This window comes from Nomascus leucogenys, chromosome 7b (assembly GCF_006542625.1).
Source record: "Nomascus leucogenys isolate Asia chromosome 7b, Asia_NLE_v1, whole genome shotgun sequence".
In the NCBI taxonomy this organism is placed as follows: Eukaryota; Metazoa; Chordata; class Mammalia; order Primates; family Hylobatidae; genus Nomascus; species Nomascus leucogenys.
Window position 1 is genome coordinate 63,690,286 of NC_044387.1, and position 18,911 is coordinate 63,709,196.

General features: G+C 38.0%; 1 protein-coding gene across 5 annotated transcripts in view; it reads right to left on the reverse strand.

Annotated features, from left to right (window-relative positions):
- INPP4B (inositol polyphosphate-4-phosphatase type II B) overlaps positions 1-18,911 on the reverse strand; it is an 837,221-nt gene that overhangs the window by 698,850 nt on the left and 119,460 nt on the right. For 4 of the 5 annotated variants that reach the window (XM_003257752.4, XM_030816186.1, XM_030816183.1 and 1 more), the window contains exon 2: positions 13,368-13,430. The gene's annotated coding sequence lies outside the window, so the exon portion shown is untranslated. Of the gene's footprint in view, positions 1-13,367; positions 13,431-16,889; positions 16,976-18,911 lie in introns of those variants that run through there. The other variant, XM_030816184.1, reaches the window with a different exon arrangement.

Consider the following 18,911-nt stretch of genomic DNA (forward strand, 5'->3'; position numbering starts at 1 on the left):
TATCTTGGCTCTTTCTTATCTCTCAATTTTTTTCTTTTAATTTTTAACTGTCTCATTATCTTCCCCAAATGGCAGAACAAAAAATTACTGGCTGCCATAAGTCAACATCCTGACAATTTTGATCCTAAAAGAAGAATCTTTCTCTCTTAAATAGCATTTGTCATGTTATGGCTATGAATAATTCTGCTCAGGGCACATGCCCAATCCTTGTAGAATCACTGGGTCCTGAAAGGTAAAGTTTCCTAATAGGCCAGGTAGAGGTCCCAAGTCTACCTTAGCAGCAAGTATTTAAATCTCATTGTATTTAAGTTTTTTCATATGTAGGATGGATTTCTGGCTTATTCATTGTGAAACAACCTCAATTCTCCTGCCTCTTCTATCCAACCAATTGTAATGGTCAGTAGCATGCAGTAATTTGTGTCAGTTCTGAACCTTGGGCCTCAAGAGCTCTTTCACATTTCTGCCTTCTCTTTCTTAGAACCCTGCTACCAACATGAGGATAAGGTATTAAGTGATAGGTTAACATAAGTAAAACCTCTAATTCAGTTTCTTACACATAAGAGCAGGATAAATGGTTACAATGATCAATCTTATTATTTCTATTTTCTAGTTTTGTCTTCATAATAACCCTAGGTATGACCATGGCAAGTATTATTGTCCTTTTTATTGATGAGGAAATGAATATACCACGTGGTTAAAATGTATAGATTACCAAATGTAAAAGTACTGATAGAGTGGGCAGGTAGACCTTGAAATACATGCTAATGAGATTAGTGGCTGCATGAAGGACAATAAATTTTGAGACTAAATTTTATGAGGATGAATTCTGAAACTGACTTGATGGAATTCATAGTGGCTAATATACATTAACTACTTACTATGTACCAGTAACTATTCTAAGTTTCTATTAATATCCTTACTTAAGTAACTAAATTATGTAAGAATCTTTCTTTCCCAGTTTTGTAGAAGAAGGCAATATGAGACACAGAGCTTAAATAGCTCGTTTCGGTCAGGCAGCAATAACCTAAGAAGTTACCAGTCTGGGATTTGAACCCAAACTATCTGGCTACCAAAATGTCCATCAATGGTAGACTGGATTAAGAAAATGTGGCACATATACACCATGAAATACTATGCAGCCATAAAAAGGATGAGTTCATGTCCTTTGCAGGGACATGGATGAAGCTGGAAACCATCATTCTGAGCACACTATCACAAGGACAGAAAACCAAACACCACATGTTCTCACTCATAGGTGGGAAATGAGCAATGAGAACACTTGGACACAGGGCGGGGAACATCACACACCAGGGCCTGTGGTGGAGTGGGTGATCGGGGGAGGGATAACATTAGGAGAAATACCTAATAACGAGTTAATGGGTGCAGCAAATCAACATGGCACATGTATACATATGTAACAAACCTGCACATTGTGCACACGTACCTTAGAACTTAAAGTATAATAATAAAAAAAAAGAAAGCAAAAAAAAAAAATTGCCCCTTGTATACTCTGCTGTCTCTGAAATGAAGAACAAGATGTTAGGAAAGGGGAGAAAAAAGTTAAATTCTAGGTAGAAACAATGGTAAATGCAAAGCCATCAAGGTAGAAATAAGTAAGTCATATACATATGAGATCAACCAGGCTGTATAGCTACAAGACAACATCTGGGTGAGGAATCGACTGGAAATGAGGTTGAGAAAATTTACAATGCAGCAGTGGAAAAGTGGTCTTTGAATGTCACACTGAGGTGTTTGAATTTATGAAATAGCCCAAAGGAAACCCCATTCTCTCATTTTCAACTTAATCCACATAAGTGTATAAGCAAAAGAACATGTTGAGAAGAAATGCAATGATACATATAGAAATGGAAGTTAGCTTTTTAAGTGGAGTTAAAACAGTTTGTTTAAAATTGGCAGCCTCTCTGTTAAAAATACCTCATGAGCAGTTGTCATTTAACTATAAATTATGAAGAAAGTGGCAGACTGAAGACAGATGCCCCAGTCTGATCTTACTCCTCACCCCTTCTAGAGAGTTCAGTATGGGAAGCATAGGCTGGACTATTCTAGATCAAGCAAACTTGTGCTTCCGCATCAGGCTCAATGATAAGAGTGTCTTCACTGAACATCAAGCTAGTGCTGTGCCTTCCATTCACAAAGGAGTGCCTTCCATTCATGAGACACAGGGAGTCGGGACCATGAGCAAATGCTATTCATGAATGAAAGCCACAGCACTAGCTGGATGTTCATGCCAAGTAACTGCAGCATGACTTCAAATGTCTGCCTCATCACCTGCAAACATAATTAAAGAATAACAATCACAGTCTTGGGGAAAATCCTGGTAAGTCCTTTTTACTGGTAGTTCTAAAACAGAGACGCAAAACTCAGTAAGATTTAAGAAACTCAGTGTTAATCTTAAGAAGTTAAACCAACAATCCTCAAATATAACAACATCAGTATGAAAGTAAGTATTCCCTTAGCCTATGAACTAGCCCAGTTAGCCCCACCTCACTATACCAACTAAAATAATTTTTAAAAATCTTAAATGTTGGGGGAGGGAGCCAAGATGGCTGAATAGGAACAGCTCCAGTCTACAGCTCCCAGCATGAGCGACGCAGAAGACGGGTGATTTCTGCATTTCCATCTGAGGTACCAGGTTCATCTCACTAGGGAGTGCCAGACAGTGGGCACAGGACAGCGGGTGCAGGGCACCGTGTGTGAGCCGAAGCAGGGTGAGGCATTGCCTCACTTGGGAAGCACAAGGGGTCAGGGAGTTCCCTTTCCTAGTCAAAGAAAGGGACGACAGACCACACCTGGAAAATCAGGTCACTCCCACCCTAACACTGCACTTTTCCAACAGGCTTAAAAAATGGCACATGGGCCAGGCGCGGTGGCTCACTCTTGTAATCCCAGCACTTTGGGAGGCCGAGGCGGGCGGATCACAAGGTCAGGGGATCGAGACCATGGTGAAACCCCGTCTCTACTAAAAATACAAAAAATTAGCCGGGCGTGGCAGCGGGCGCCTGTAGTCCCAGCTACTCAGAGAGGCTGAGGCAGGAGAACCTGGGAGGCAGAGCTTGCAGTGAGCCGAGATCGCGCCACTGCACTCCAGCCTGGGTGAAAGAGCAAGACTCCGTCTCAAAAAAAAAAAAAAAAAAAAAAGGAACACCAGGAGATTATATCCCGCACCTGGCTCAGAGGGCCCTACACTCCCAGAGTCTCACTGATTGCTAGCACAGCAGTCTCAGATCAAACTGCAAAGCAGCAGCGAGGCTGGGGGAGGGGCCCCTGCCATTGCCCAGGCTTGCTTAGGTAAACAAAGCAGCCTGGAAGCTAGAACTGGGTGGAGCCCACAACAGCTCAAAGAGGCCTGCCTGCCTGCCTCTGTAGACGCCACCTCTGGGGGCAGGGCACAGACAAACAAAAAGACAGCAGTTACCTCTGCAGACTAAAATGTCCCTGTCTGACAGCTTTGAAGAGAGTAGTCGTTCTCCCAGCATGCAGCTGGAGATCTGAGAACGGGTAGACCGCCTCCTCAAGTGGGTCCCTGACCCCTGACCCCCGAGCAGCCTAACTGGGAGGAACCCCCAAGTAGGGACAGACTGACACCTCACACGGCCAGGTACTCCTCTGAGACAAAACTTCCAGAGGAACCATCAGGCAGCAGCATTCACGGTTCATGAAAATCCGCTGTTCTGCAGCCTCTGCTGCTGAGACCCAGACAAATAGGGTCTGGAGTGGACCTCTAGTAAACTCCAACAGACCTGCAGCTGAGGGGCCTGTCTGTTAGAAGGAAAACTAACAAACAGAAAGGACATCCACACCAAAAACCCATCTGTACATCACCATCATCAAAGACCAAAAGTAGATAAAACCACAAACATGGGGAAAAAACAGAGCAGAAAAACTGGAAATTCTAAAAGGCAGAGCACCTCTCCTCCTCCAAAGGAACGTAGTTCCTCACCAGCAATGGAACAAAGCTGGACGGAGAATGACTTTGACGAGTTGAGAGAAGAAGGCTTCAGACAATCAAACTACACCAAGCTACAGGAGGAAATTCAAACCAAAGGCAAAGAAGTTAAAAACTTTGAAAAAAATTTAGACGAATGTATAACTAGAATAACTAATACAGAGAAGTGCTTAAAGGAGCTGATGGAGCTGAAAGCCAAGGCTCGAGAACTACGAGAAGAATGCAGAAGCCTCAGGAGCCAATGCAATCAACTGGAAGAAAGGGTATCAGTGTTGGAAAATGAAATGAATGCAATGAAGCAAGAAGGGAAGTTTAGAGAAAAAAGAATAAAAAGAAACAAACAAAGCCTCCAAGAAATATGGGACTATGTGAAAAGACCAAATCTACATCTGATTGGTGTACCTGAAAGTGACGGGGAGAATGGAACCAAGTTGGAAAACACTCTGCAGGATATTATCCAGGAGAACTAGAAAAGCAAGAGCAAACACATTCAAAAGCTAGCAGAAGGCAAGAAATAACTAAAATAAGAGCAGAACTGAAGGAAACAGAGACACAAAAAACCCTTCAAAAAATTAATGAATCCAGGAGCTGGTTTTTTGAAAAGATCAACAAAATTGATAGACCACTAGCAAGACTAATAAAGAAGAAAAGAGGGAAGAATCAAATAGATGCAATAAAAAATGATAAAGGGGATATCACCACCAATCCCACAGAAATACAAACTAACATCAGAGAATACTACAAACACCTCATGCAAATAAACTAGAAAATCTAGAAGCAATGGATAAATTCCTGGACACATACACCCTCCCAAGACTAAACCAGGAAGAAGTTGAATCTCTGAATAGACCAATAACAGGCTCTGAAATTGTGGCAATAGTCAATAGCTTACCAACCAAAAAGAGTCCAGGACCTGATGGATTCACAGCCGAATTCTACCAGAGGTACAAGGAGGAACTGGTACCATTCCTTCTGAAACTATTCCAATCAATAGAAAAAGAGGGAATCCTCCCTAACACATTTTATGAGGCCAGCATTGTCCTGATACCAAAGCCTGACAGAGACAAAACCAAAAAAGAGAATTTCAGACCAATATCCTTGATGAACATTGATGCAAAAATCCTCAATAAAATACTGGCAAACCGAATCCAGCAGCACATCAAAAAGCTTATCCACCATGATCAAGTGGGCTTCATCCCTGGGATGCAAGGCTGGTTCAACATATGCAAATCAATAAATGTAATACAGCATATAAACAGAACCAAAGACAAAAACCACATGATTTTCTCAATAGATGCAGAAAAGGCCTTTGACAAAATTCACCAACCCTTCATGCTAAAAACGCTCAATAAATTAGGTATTGATGGGAAGTATCTGAAAATAATAAGAGCTATCTATGACAAACCCACAGCCAATATCATACTGAATGGGCAAAAACTGGAAGCATTCCCTTTGACAACTGGTACAAGACAGGGATGCCCTCTCTCACCACTCCTATTCAACATAGTGTTGCAAGTGCTGGCCAGGGCAATTAGGCAGGAGAAGGAAATAAAGGGTATTCAATTAGGAAAAGAGGAAGTCAAATTGTCCCTGTTTGCAGATGACATGATTGTATATCTAGAAAACCCCATTGTCTCAGCCCAAAATCTCCTTAAGCTGATAAGCAACTTCAGCAAAGACTCAGGATACAAAATCAATGTACAAAAATCACAAGCATTCTTATACACCAGTAACAGACAAACAGAGAGCCAAATCATGAGTGAACTCCCATTCACAATTGCTTCAAAGTGAATAAAATACCTAGGAATCCAACTTACAGGGGACATGAAGAACCTCTTCAAGGAGAACTACAAACCACTGCTCAATGAGATAAAAGAGGATACAAACAAATGGAAGAATATTCCATGCTCATGGGTAGGAAGAATCAATATCATGAAAATGGCCATACTGCCCAAGGTAATTTATAGATTCAATGCCATCCCCATCAAGCTACCAATGACTTTCTTCACAGAATTGGAAACTCCTACTTTCAATTTCATATGAAACCAAAAAAGAGCCTGCATCACCAAGTCAATCCTTAGCCAAAAGAACAAAGCTGGAGGCATCACGCTACCTGACTTCAAACTATACTACAAGGCTACAGTAACCAAAACAGCATGGTACTGGTACCAAAACAGAGATATAGATCAATGGAACAGAACGGAGCCCTCAGAAATAATGCCGCCTATCTACAACTATCTGATCTTTGACAAACCTGACAAAAACAATAAGTCGGGAAAGGATTCCCTATTTAATAAATGGTGCTGGGAAAACTGGCTAGCCATATGTAGAAAGCTGAAACTGGATCCCTTCCTTACACATTATACAAAAATTAATTCAAGATGGATTAAAGACTTACATGTTAGACCTAAAACCATAAAAACCCTAGAAGAAAACCTAGGCAATACCATTCAGGACATGGGCATGGGCAAGGACTTCATGTCTAAAACACCAAAAGCAATGGCAACAAAAGCCAAAATTGACAAACGGGATCCAATTAAACTAAAGAGCTTCTGCACAGCAAAAGAAACTACCATCAAAGTGAACAGGAAACCTACAAAATGGGAGAAAATGTTCACAACCTACTCATCTGACAAAGGGCTAATATCCAGAATCTACAATGAACTCAAACAAATTTACAAGAAAAAAACAAACAACCCCATCAAAAAGTAGGCAAAGGACATGAACAGACACTTCTCAAAAGAAGACATTTATGCAGCCAAAAAACATATGAAAAAAATGCTCATCATCACTGGCCATCAGAGAAATGCAAATCAAAACCACAATGAGATACCATCTCACACCAGTTACAATGGCGATCATTAAAAAGTCAGGAAACAACAGGTGCTGGAGAGGATGTGGAGAAATAGGAACACTTTTACACTGTTGGTGGGACTGTAAACTAGTTCAACCATTGTGGAAGTCAGTGTGGCAATTCCTCAGGGATCTAGAACTAGAAATACCCTAAAACCTAAAGTATAATAATAAAAAAAAAAAATGGGGTTTCACGACGTTGCCCAGGCTGATCTGGAACTCCTGGACTCAAGTGATCTGCATACCTCAGCCTCCCAAAGTGCTGGGATTATAGGCATGAGGCATTGCACCCAGCCTATAATTTTCTTATTAATTTCTGAAAAAAATGAGATACTTTTACTCATTCTTAAGGACTAAAAAATGATATGTACTATAATTCATGGAAAATATCATTTTTTCTTATTTCTAGATTATATTGTCAACTCATGAGCAAACATTCATAATACTCTATGGCATCTATCCAAAAGTTGAGTACCTTGTAACAACTGAACAGAGATCCATGAAAGTTTAGAAATTATTAAGGAAAAAAATTAAAGATCAGATTTACTAAGTAAAAAGGGCACAGATGTGGATGCTGAAAAATTAGTACTACACAATCTTCTGATGGGCTATAGCACCAAATGCTTTTACAAAAACAGAATGAAACAAACGCAAAGCACAAATACTCATCCAATGATGGCATAAATGAATCATAAAGCATCAAAGCAGAAGTTTAGAGCTCTGGCATCAGGTACAATTCCTGACAAATTACTCAAGTTCACTCATATTCTTCATTGCCATCTCAATGATACAGAGAATACTGGAAGTAAAAATAACTTGTTACATGTGAACAGAAACTGGTTTAGAAAATAATTCCAAAATATTTAATGCCTGCAATCCTACTCTTTGTATGGCAAAAAAAATAGTTCTTAAACTTTCAAATTAAGTACCTACTATTCTCAGGTAAGATGTTCTAATGAAGTACCATTTTTTATTGTTAGCAAATTAAGGTCACAGAAACCCTAGGAGGTTGCTGCTGACATCTAGTGGCATACTTTTTAAAACATCAAATTCATTAAAAATAGGGTTTTCCCTCATTATCCGGTGGGGTATGGTTCCAGGATTCCTCTTTCCCAATGTACCAGAATATGTGGATGTTCAAGTCCCTTATATGAAATGGCATAGTCTTTGCACATAACCTACACACATCCTCCCAGACACTTTATATCATCTCTAGATTATAATACCTACTACAGTGTAAATGCTATGTAAATAGTTGTTACACTGCACTGCATTGTCTTTTAATTTGTATTATTTTTTATTGTCTGGTTTTTTCCCAAATATTTTTGATTCCCAGTTAGTTGAATCTGTGGATGCGGAACCCATGAATATGAACGGCCAACTGTACATGTGTATATATATACATATATATATAATCTCTCTCTCTCTCTCTCTCTCTCTCTCTCTCTATATATATATATATATATATACAGTTTTCTTATTTTTTATTTTTTGAAACAAGGTCTTACTTTGTCACCCAGGCTGGAGTGCATCTCGTGTGTGTGTGTGTATATATATATATATATCTCATATATATATGATATATATACGATATATACACCTCATATATATATGATATATATACATATGATATATATCATATATATGATTTTCAGCATCATATATATATACAGAGAGAGAGAGAAGAAGAACAAACATACATTTATATTCACGTGTGTACTTGCAAAATCTAGTGGACATGTTACCAATTATTTGTAGCCCAGATCACTTTGTCTTCAATGATGTGATTCTCCTTCCAAAGTAATCTCAGTGCTGCAAAACCAGAAATAAAAATGAGCAGATCTGCTAAAGCTTTAAAGGAACCAATTTCCTCAAAGACTTTAGTCCTTTACTGGGAATTGCCAATTCTCTGAGAGCCCCAATTCCCAAAGGCTTCTCCTCAACCCCAATAGGCCTAATTTCTTTTCAGCTTTCCAAATAACCATGACCTTACTCTATTTCCACACCTGGCATTTAAGTACTTTAGGATCTTAGCCTCGAGAGACTCCACTATAGAGCAGAGTATATGCTCTAGCACAAAAATGCCTTTGTTAGGTAGGGCAGGTTAGATTTTTCTGCAATGATGTATGGAGTGGCACAAAGCCAGTGAGTGATAGAATTAGGCCGTCTCCCTTTGGTGAAGAGAATGTGTTCCTACAGTGGTGTTATAAATTAGTTGATTTGAATTTAGATTTTATTCTTATTAAAAAGATGTCATAAGGCTGGGCACCGTGGCTCACGCCTGTAATCCCAGCACTTTGGGAGGCTGAGGCGGGCAGATCAGGAGGTCAGGAGATCAACACCATCCTGGCTAACACAGTGAAACCCCGTCTCTACTAAAAATACAAAAATTAGCCAGGTGTGGTAGCGCGCGCCTGTAGTCCCAGCTACTCGGGAGGCTGAGGCAGGAGAATCACTTGAATCTGGGAGGCAGAGGTTGCAGTGAGCCGAGATCGCGCCACTGCACTCCAGCCTGGGTGACAGAGAGAGACTCCGTCTCAAAAAAAAAAAAAAAGATGTCATAAAAGCAGAGTAGGTTCTCCAGGTAGTCCTAATTAATACAAAACATAGCTAAATTATAACTTTCTTATTACAAAGAGAACTTTTAGTCTTTTAAATATACCTTCAGTGGAAATTCTGGAGATGCAAGGAGCTCATTCACTCAAAATTTGTCTGCTTTACTCATAAGGAAAAGTAAACGTGGCTGGCAGAAAGATCTTTTTTACAATTATATTGAAGAAAAAAAATCCGTGTCTGTGTGTGCACCTTTATATATGATATCAAATTTTATATACACACACACACATATACATATGTATACACACAAGAATATACCAAAATATGCAAATCAATGACAGTATGGCAGATACCACAACTAAGTGTGAGCGAATGTAGTGTAGGCTGGCTAAGGGAGAAAGATAGTTGCAATATAATGAAGGCCTCAGAAAGCATCTTAAAGAGAAGTTTTAAGGTTATATAGTTTTTGGAATAAAGAAGAAAGCTGACCGGACATTCAAAGCCGAGCTTTAAACCTAAGCAAAGACAAGAATGTTTGGGGAAGAGAGACGTAAATAAGGTAAGAAACATAGCTGAGGAATTGATGGAAGAACTTGAATAGTAGCAGGAGCTGATTCTAGACAATGCTATGGTTTATAATTCTGAGAATTTCAAAAAGATAAAATATTGCACAGAAACTAATACCCCAGAAGAGTTAAGAAGACCAAGAACTTTTTGCAGATGAAAAAAATCATAAAAACCACAAAAGCCAAATTCTTAAAAACTACCATAACATCTTCTTTTCACGTAAATTTTTTTCCTTTAATAATTACTTTTTAATAACTTCTCCATAAAAATGTTCAATGATTTATTCTCTGATTTGCGGTTTAAATACTCATTGGGAGCATACTGTGCCTAATGTTATAACTATGTTTTTGTAAAGCGTTGTATGGTATATATCAGACATAGAACCTAATTTCGGTATTGTGAGGTTTACATGTACTTTTCATCACTAGCCTTAAACTATTTCTAACTCTCATTTAAATACATGGTCATTAACTTATTAATCAACCTGCAAGTTATGATGCTGTACTTTCATTTGTTATTATAGTAGGTATGCGATAAATAATAGAAAATATAATCTGTAATAAACTCAAGATATCACAAGATTTGTATCCTTTTAAATCTCAACATGTATCATATCTGTATCATTTCCTACATCAAATAATAAACCAAAATAAAACCAATCTGTAAACAATATATTTACAATTTATGTCTTACTGTCCTTGAACATAAGTAACCCTATATACAGTAGCCTTATAACCCAGTTTCTTTTCAATTTTCAAAATTGTGTTTACAGAAAGCCTAAATATAGCAAACCTACAGTACGTAAAAGAATTGCTGAATTCTTAATATACTATTTCAATTTCCTCCAGAAAAATTCAATATATGTGAGAATAAAATTTGATATTCCTGCATAATAAAAATATAATTACAGTCATGAAATTTTCTTGATTGAAATTTGATCTATTTCCAGGACATGTAAACCTATGTAAAAATTGAACAGAATCACAGTCTCTATTTTTACATATAATCCTACCATGGTATACCTACCAGGTATATTGAAAGATATTTTAACCTGACTAACTGAAGTTGCCTCTGTCTTTGGATGACAAAATTAAGAAAATTGTAACTATAACTTATAACCAATAACTTCACATTAAAACACTACATGAAAAGTTGTTTAAATGCCCTTTTTAAGAGTCAAATGTAGAACTCACAGGTATCTGCACACATAAAAGTGTCTGTTAATCCAACAGATTGCATTCTGAGCCTATTGCCAGAATTAATCCTACACAAAATGAATGTGTTAGTCATCATGTATACTAAGAAAAGCTGAATGGTTCCATTTGTTTAAAAATAACACCTTCACTAGTATGTCTTAAACTTCCACTATTTAAACATTGAAATTTAAATGCACATATTCCATCTGAGATAATAGGCAGAATGTTACTACGTCAGCATGTATTGCCATATTAATAGGAATTTTACGAGACTGCAAACACTCCCAGTTCAACAAATCTATAGGACCAGCCCAGAAAGATAATGACATAAACGTCATTTCTCCTGGCCATAGTTCTCCCGTCCCTAGCTACTCCTCCATATCTCACTTCCACCCTCCACAACAACATACATATCTTGGATCATAATCACCTTGGGAGTTGTATCATGCCAAATTTTGGCAATACACAGAATGATTCCTTTATTTTCATAATGAAAAAAAAAATTTGTTACTCTGGGTACGCTGATGCTGAAAATTCTATCCCATGAATGGGAATTACTTTCCCTCACCCCAAGTCTTCCTTTGTTACATTCACTTCAAAATAAGCATATACATAGCTTAAATAAATAAAAGCCTAAAAATGAGTATATTAGTATATATGTATCTCTGAGAAAAGAAAAATTCACATAAATGCAACCTGGAGAGTCTGTGCTCCCTGCATGCCTTATTTATATTCTAAAGCACATGGATCCCTGACCTTCCTCATTGGCTTCATCTCATTCAGGATATTTCTCTATCTCTCTTTACTGTGCCATCTTCCATTGAGTTGCCTTCAGCAACTCAGCACTTTTCTAGCATTTATCACCCTATGCCTATATCACACAGCTCAGCTTCAACCTCTTCCGCATATTGGCTAGCAATTTGTTCTCTTTATAATGTCCCTATTTGGAGAGTCAAAGCTAATAGGTCTATGTAAAAGACAACCCTCAATTAACTTCATTAACCATTTAAGAATATTTTAATTTGAATTAACATTTCAGTATAGATAAAACTTGGATAGGGTGACTACCCTTAGGAAAAGAAGCTATTTTCTCAAGGGGTTTACACCTGTTTTGAAGAATTAACTACAAGCCAGAAATATGTAGAAATATATCACATTTGTAATTCAAATTTAACAATTTGTTTTTGCTCAACTGCAAATCAAAGTTCAGAAACAAGTTTTCTACTCATGTCCATTAAATTTACATGCTACCTTTATTTCAGTACTCATTTTTAGAAATTCAGCAATTTGTCAGAAATAAAACACAGTCAATTCTAGTTAATATAAAAATATATAATACATTTCATTAATATATATGTCTATGAACATACAGTGTCATCACATCTTCATAGCTATATAAGTAGACAGGACTCAATGGATGTCTCAGTTCCCTTCAAAATTCTAAACTGTCTGAAACTTTTCTGCAAAAATCTCTTTTGAGATAGTAGCTTTATTCATAAAACATACACATATTGTTTATCTGCAGCTACACTCACACTTTGTGTACATGCGTATGTCATTAGAATATTTGCATGAGTTTTCATATTCTTAGAACAACATATGTAAATAATTCACATAGCGATTTGAAAATTTAGCAACTAAATATGCAATCTGTTAAGCATAATCAGGCATGCTATTCAACAACTGCATGATATAATTCAATCTTTCCAAATAAAATATGTATTTTGTATGAGGGGGTCTTCATAAAGCTTGATGACATTTTCTAGAAATTCATATTGAAATTTTTTTGTATATTCAAGAAATATGTATGACATAAAGTCATCTGACTAATGCCAAATAAAGGCACAAAGAATCTATCATTTACCCTAACAAGGGTCTAATGCTGTTATTACCTATCATTTGTAAATATGATAAACCACTTGGAGTTATTTCCAAAGAGACTGCAATCTTATACTCAAGATCCTATTTATATATTAACATAAACTTCAAAATGGTATCAGAAAATTAACCATTACCACAATGTTTTGAAAAGCTATTATATATCCGAAAATGTACTGTTCACTGTATCAATCTGATGATCATCGTAAGGCCTTCCCTTGGCTTCTCAGATAATAATTTACTTTTTTGATGGGTAATTCAATATCTAAAACCAATAATCAAGGAAAGCCAACTAGTTTCACGTAGAGTTATACAGACTGAAAAAAATATCAATTCAAAATAAGCATTACCTTTGTCTAATTTTTCATAAAAGACAGAAGACCTCTTGTCAGGTAACACCATTTCTTTGTGTTCTACGGGAAAAGAGAAAGAAGATTAATAAAAACAACCTTTCTTTTTTCCTCTTTAAATGCTTCTTAAAGAAGATTCATTAGTAATAAAGGTCAGAGAAGAAAATCATTTAACAAAATATTCAGCTCCATCCAGCAGCTGCCTCAGGAAACACTTGCTTTAAATGCCAAATCACTTCCCCAAATGTCCTTTCTCCCTTACAGCTGAGAACATGGGTGACTGCAGCAGATTCTCAGCCCTGTTTTCTTTGCTTCTCTTTCTTCTCTCACATGTGAACAAGACTGGCACTCGAGCAAGAAAAGGCATTAGCTTCGATCATTTCAAAAGACAAGATGTAAGCCATGTCAGGACAGAATATTTACTTGGAATACAATGGACTGAAATGGAACTTAAAATTATCTAAACTGACTTTCCTTCCACTGCTAGTGAGCATGGGTTTTAAAATATTCATGAAACTTTGGGTCTTTCCACAAAGTAATAAAATGAGATATTGTGGGATAACTGTAAATAATTGCAGATTACCTTCCTTATGAGATGTAATTTCAGAGCTTTTTTATGCTGCAACGAGGAGGAAAGTACTTTATCGAAGTCAAAACTTATGAAAATATATCTTATTCCCTCCCCTAACATATAACAATCTTGAGGAGTATCCCATAAAAGATTTTATTGTATCATTATCTAAATGTTCAGATTGGAGGAGACAAAATTCAAGCCTGAGCAATAGCTTTCCAGAAAACTGTCACATAGATAAGTAAGAATTTTAAATTCACCCCTTAAGAAAGTTATTTGGCTGAATAGAAGATGCTAACAGTTTAAAACAACATTGATTAATCGACTAAAGCAGTCATAAGAATAGTGATATCACTGCGATCACTACATCTTACCAATTGTGTATTTTGGACAAATAAATTCTGTAATTCTTCATTTTTCATCTGTAATACAGGAGTGATATTTTTTCCTATCCCCCATGGAGGTGATAATTGAGATAAACACATATAAAGAACATAGCATAGTACCAAACTAAGCATGAGAAAGCATTAGCTAATATAATATCATCATTATTATTCCTATTATTATCACTGTTCTTTAAAGAACAACAACAAAAAAGGCTTACTATTCCATTGAGAATCACTGCCCTAGTGAGCCACACAATAAAATGATTAAATCATATCATACTGGACATTACCTATTTTGCCTATTTATTAATTAGACTCTGTGATGATGAAGGAAGAAAGAGTCCTTCTGGGTCTTTCAGGCAGATGGGTGAAAAAGATTGAATAGCAGTATTTCAAGAAGATTAGTAAGCTGTCAACTGCTCGACTGCAGTGGTTCCCCTTGATTTTGCCGAGAACTTTAGCTTGAAGAAGGCCTTCAAGAAATTGTGATATACTTCAAGACTCATTTAAAGCAACTGGCCCTTATCTACTCTTATGAACACTCGATCCAATTCAGAAAACACCTGGTGAGCCCCTACTGCAAGCCAACGTCTGTGACAGACTGAAGAAACCACAGCAAACAAAAAGAGACTCAAGAAAAGCACAGTTTAGTGGAGGAAACACATCTGTGGACAATTATTTCAAGTAATTGGTGAAAATATCATCATTAGACAATACATAGAGTTTTGAAGGAACAGAAAGTATTAAAAGGATATTCTGGAGTCAGAAAAGGATTTAAAACATAATCTTAAAAACTAAGTCAGGGCCAGGTGCGGTGGCTCACCCCTGTAATCCCAGCACTTTGGAAGGCCAAGGTGGGAGGATGGCTTGAGCCCAGGAGTTCAAGACCAGCCTGGGCAACATGGCAAGGCCCTGTCTCTACAAACAAAATTAGCCAGGCATGGTGGCATATACCTGTAGTCCTAGCTATACGAAAGGCTGAGATGGGAGGATCACTTGAGACCAGGGGGCAGAGGCTACAGCGAGCTGAGATTGCAGCACTGCACTCCAGCCTGGGCAACAGAATGAGTCCCTGTCCCCCACCCCCCAAAAAATCAGTCAGAATAGCTGAACTGGTGCACATGGCTGACAGTCAGCACTGTTTGGTCTAAGAAAATTTCACAAAAGAGAACTCTAAAGTACTAAGCCTAACAGACAGATAAGCAGGTATGTCTTTCCAGGAAGATGGGGTAATGTATACAAAAACTGGAAGCATAAAAAAAAGAGGAAGTCCACATTAACGTAAGGTCCACTCACAGTGCCCATTGGGAGTCTTCTCAATTTCTTGTTAAAATGGTCAGAGGATGTCAAAGAAGAGAAACATTAGTAACAGCACTGGGAGGAAAATGGACAAAATATAAAGTGGCATTTCTAATAGCTGAGCCCTGATTGGGCTTGACTAAGAAACACTGTTTCAGACTCAGAACCTCACACTGTATATTTTGAAAGAGTACAGCATATATGTCTTCTAAATAGAGAAATTAGGAAAAGACTTTGATTCATATCAACAACAACCCCTAACTCCAGGTGCAGGCATCAAATAGATAAAAATCTGCATAACATCTGTTGTGGGTTAAATTACGTACTCCCGAAAGATATGTTGAAGTCCTACCCTGAATATGATCTTATTCGGAAAGAATCTTTATGCAATTAAGGTGTAAATTAAGATGAGGTTATGCTAGAATAAGGTGGTCCCTTAATCTAGTATGACTGGCAACCTTATAAGAAGAGATGAGACACAGGGATGGACGTACATGGAGATGAGAAAGCCATGTGAACACAAAGACACACACAGAGTGCCATATGACAAGACAGGCAGAGATTGGAGTGATAAATCTACAAGCTAAGGAATGCCAAGGACTGTCAGCAACATCAGAAACTAAAAGAAAGACATCAAACAGATTCTCCTCTAGAGCCTCTGGAGAGAGCAGGGCCCTGCCGACACGTTGATTTTAGATTTCTAGCCTCCAGAAATGTGACACTAAATTTCTCTTGTTCTAAGCTACTCAATTAGTGGTAATGTGTTACAGCAGCCAAAGAAACTAATAACACATGTCTTCGGCCAACCGGAATCAGGCTTCTATCTAGACTCTGATTACTTAGAACTTATTAAAAAAAATCTTATGGTTACTTTAATTGGTAGTCCTCAAACTTTTTGGCACCAGGACAATTTTTTCTAAAGATGGGGCAGGTGGAATGGTTTCCAAATGAAACCATTCTACCTCAGATCATCAGGTATTAGATTCTCATAAGGAGCACGTAACCTAGATCCCTTGCATGTGCAGCTCACAAGAGGGTTCATGCTCCTATGAGAATCTAATGCCGCAGCTGATGTGACAAGAGGGGGAGCTCAAGCAGTAATGCTTGCTTGTCCACCACTCATCTCCCACTGTGTGGCCCAGTTCCTAACAGGCCACAGACAGTTACCTGTCCACAGCTTGGGGGTTGGGGACCCCTGCTAGCTCATCAAACACATTCTCAATTTAGAAACCAGAACACCCAGCTGCACGTGACAAACTGACTTACGGTTTTAACAGTTTCCTGTAGCTAGAATCTGCTGCAAATGGGAGCCAATAGCCAATGGAAAGGAATTTGTTGGTCTCTATTTTTCCCCCATGTCCTTCTTTTCCAGCTAGTGAACCTTGGATCCTGATGCCTCTGGAATATAGTGGTGGAGTGAAAAAGGATAGGTGAGGAAACAAGAGGTAAATGAAGCAGGAAAGTGCTTACTTTCTGCTCACTAAGCAAGAAGGCTTCCTCTTTGGGGCAGGCACAAAGTTGATTCTCTCCCCGTTTGAGCTTTTCCTGGTTCTTCAGTAATCCTCACCTCCAATCACTGGAGACCTTTCACCTGTACTATGCTTGATGCAGATCATACTGTCTCACTTTGTTACTTACTCCATCCACAGTCACTAGTCAGCTGAGACCAGTTCAGTTGCTGGGAAGCCTTAAGGAAATACCTAGGACAACCTCGTGACAGCTGTTTCATATTCGTGGCCCACCTCTCTTCCAGAGGAATCTAACAACCCCTGAAAAATAGATGAATCCCCATTCAGAATCTTTATTTTGCTGTACCATAAGCTGCTCACCACCTCATCTTTGGTCTTTGAATTAATCAGAAACCAGTCCACTGTCTCCACTAAAACCTCAAAACTTCAAGAGATACCTTTTAAACTAGAGAGTCTCCTTGAAGAGCTCTTTCTAGTTCTGAGGAGGAAAACACCCTACACCATCTCTTCTTGTGTATATTTCAAGTACACCTTCAGTTCACTCCATAAAATCTTCCTTTTATCTCCAGATCTCCCAGCCCTTTTGGATTGGAAATGTAGGAGGTATCTACGCAGTTCTTACACTCCCACTAGGGAATTTCTACAAGGTGATCTGGTTTATAAATCACATTAGTATCTGATAGCTATTGCTTTAAGGGGTCAACGTTTTCCAATTTTACATCATATGATATTAGTTTTTCACAATTTGTGTTTTAAGAAACTCATGGGGGAAACAGCTAAAAATTATACAATACGTCTTCTGGATATACTATTTTTTTAAAGGTGTCCTATACATTCCATGAATTTTACATTGTTCTTCAATATAATCTCTGTTATTCAGTCAAGCAGAGTGTCTAACAGCTGCCACGTTGTTCTATCCCAGTTCCATTCTTCAGGTCTGTTCCTTCTGCTTGTGGTTCAATTCTTACTTCTCAGCACCTTCCAAATTTACTGCCCTGTCAAAGCTTTAATGACAACTTCTCCAGAAAGTGATCTCCAGGTACTTTGGACTCTGTTGATTTTATCATTCTTCTACCTTGTGCAGCAATTATAGTCAATGCCTATAACTTATATTGCCTTCTTGAGTTGTCTTGTGCTGTCGTGTCTCCACAGATGTGTTTTAAGTTCTTCAAGGACAGTTTTAACTTTTGCCTCTCACATTTTTCCTTTTGTGCTAAACTCAATGATCAGCATATGTGGAGAAGTTACCTGTTAAGTGCAGACACAATTGCTATCTATTAAATATCTATTAATGTAGGTAGACAGAGTTGACTTATGCGGCATAATATCCTTCCATGTCCTATGACAGAAATTGCATAGCAGTGGCATAGCAGTTGTTGCCACACCAAGTTTTTTTTAAATTTAATTTTACTTTAAGTTCCAGGATACAGATGCAGGACATGCAGGTTTGTTACTTAGGTAAACGTGTGCCATGCTGGTTTGCTGCACCTATCGACCCATCCCCTAGGTATTAAGCCCCACATGCATTAGCTATTTATCCTGATGGTATCCCTTCCCCCTCCCCACTCCCCTGAAAGGCCCAAGTGTGTATTGTTCCCCTCCCTGTGTCCATGGCCACATTACATTTAAACACTATTTGGACACGTCAGATGGAAAACAAGCAGAAAACAAAATAACATGAGAAATATGATATGACATTATATAACAAGGATGTTGTTTGGAAATATATCTAAATGCAATCCTTTTGCATTTCTCTGTGTCTGACCTCACCTTTCTGCCAGGCATAGCATTTGCCTCTAAAAAGATCAAGATTGCTACA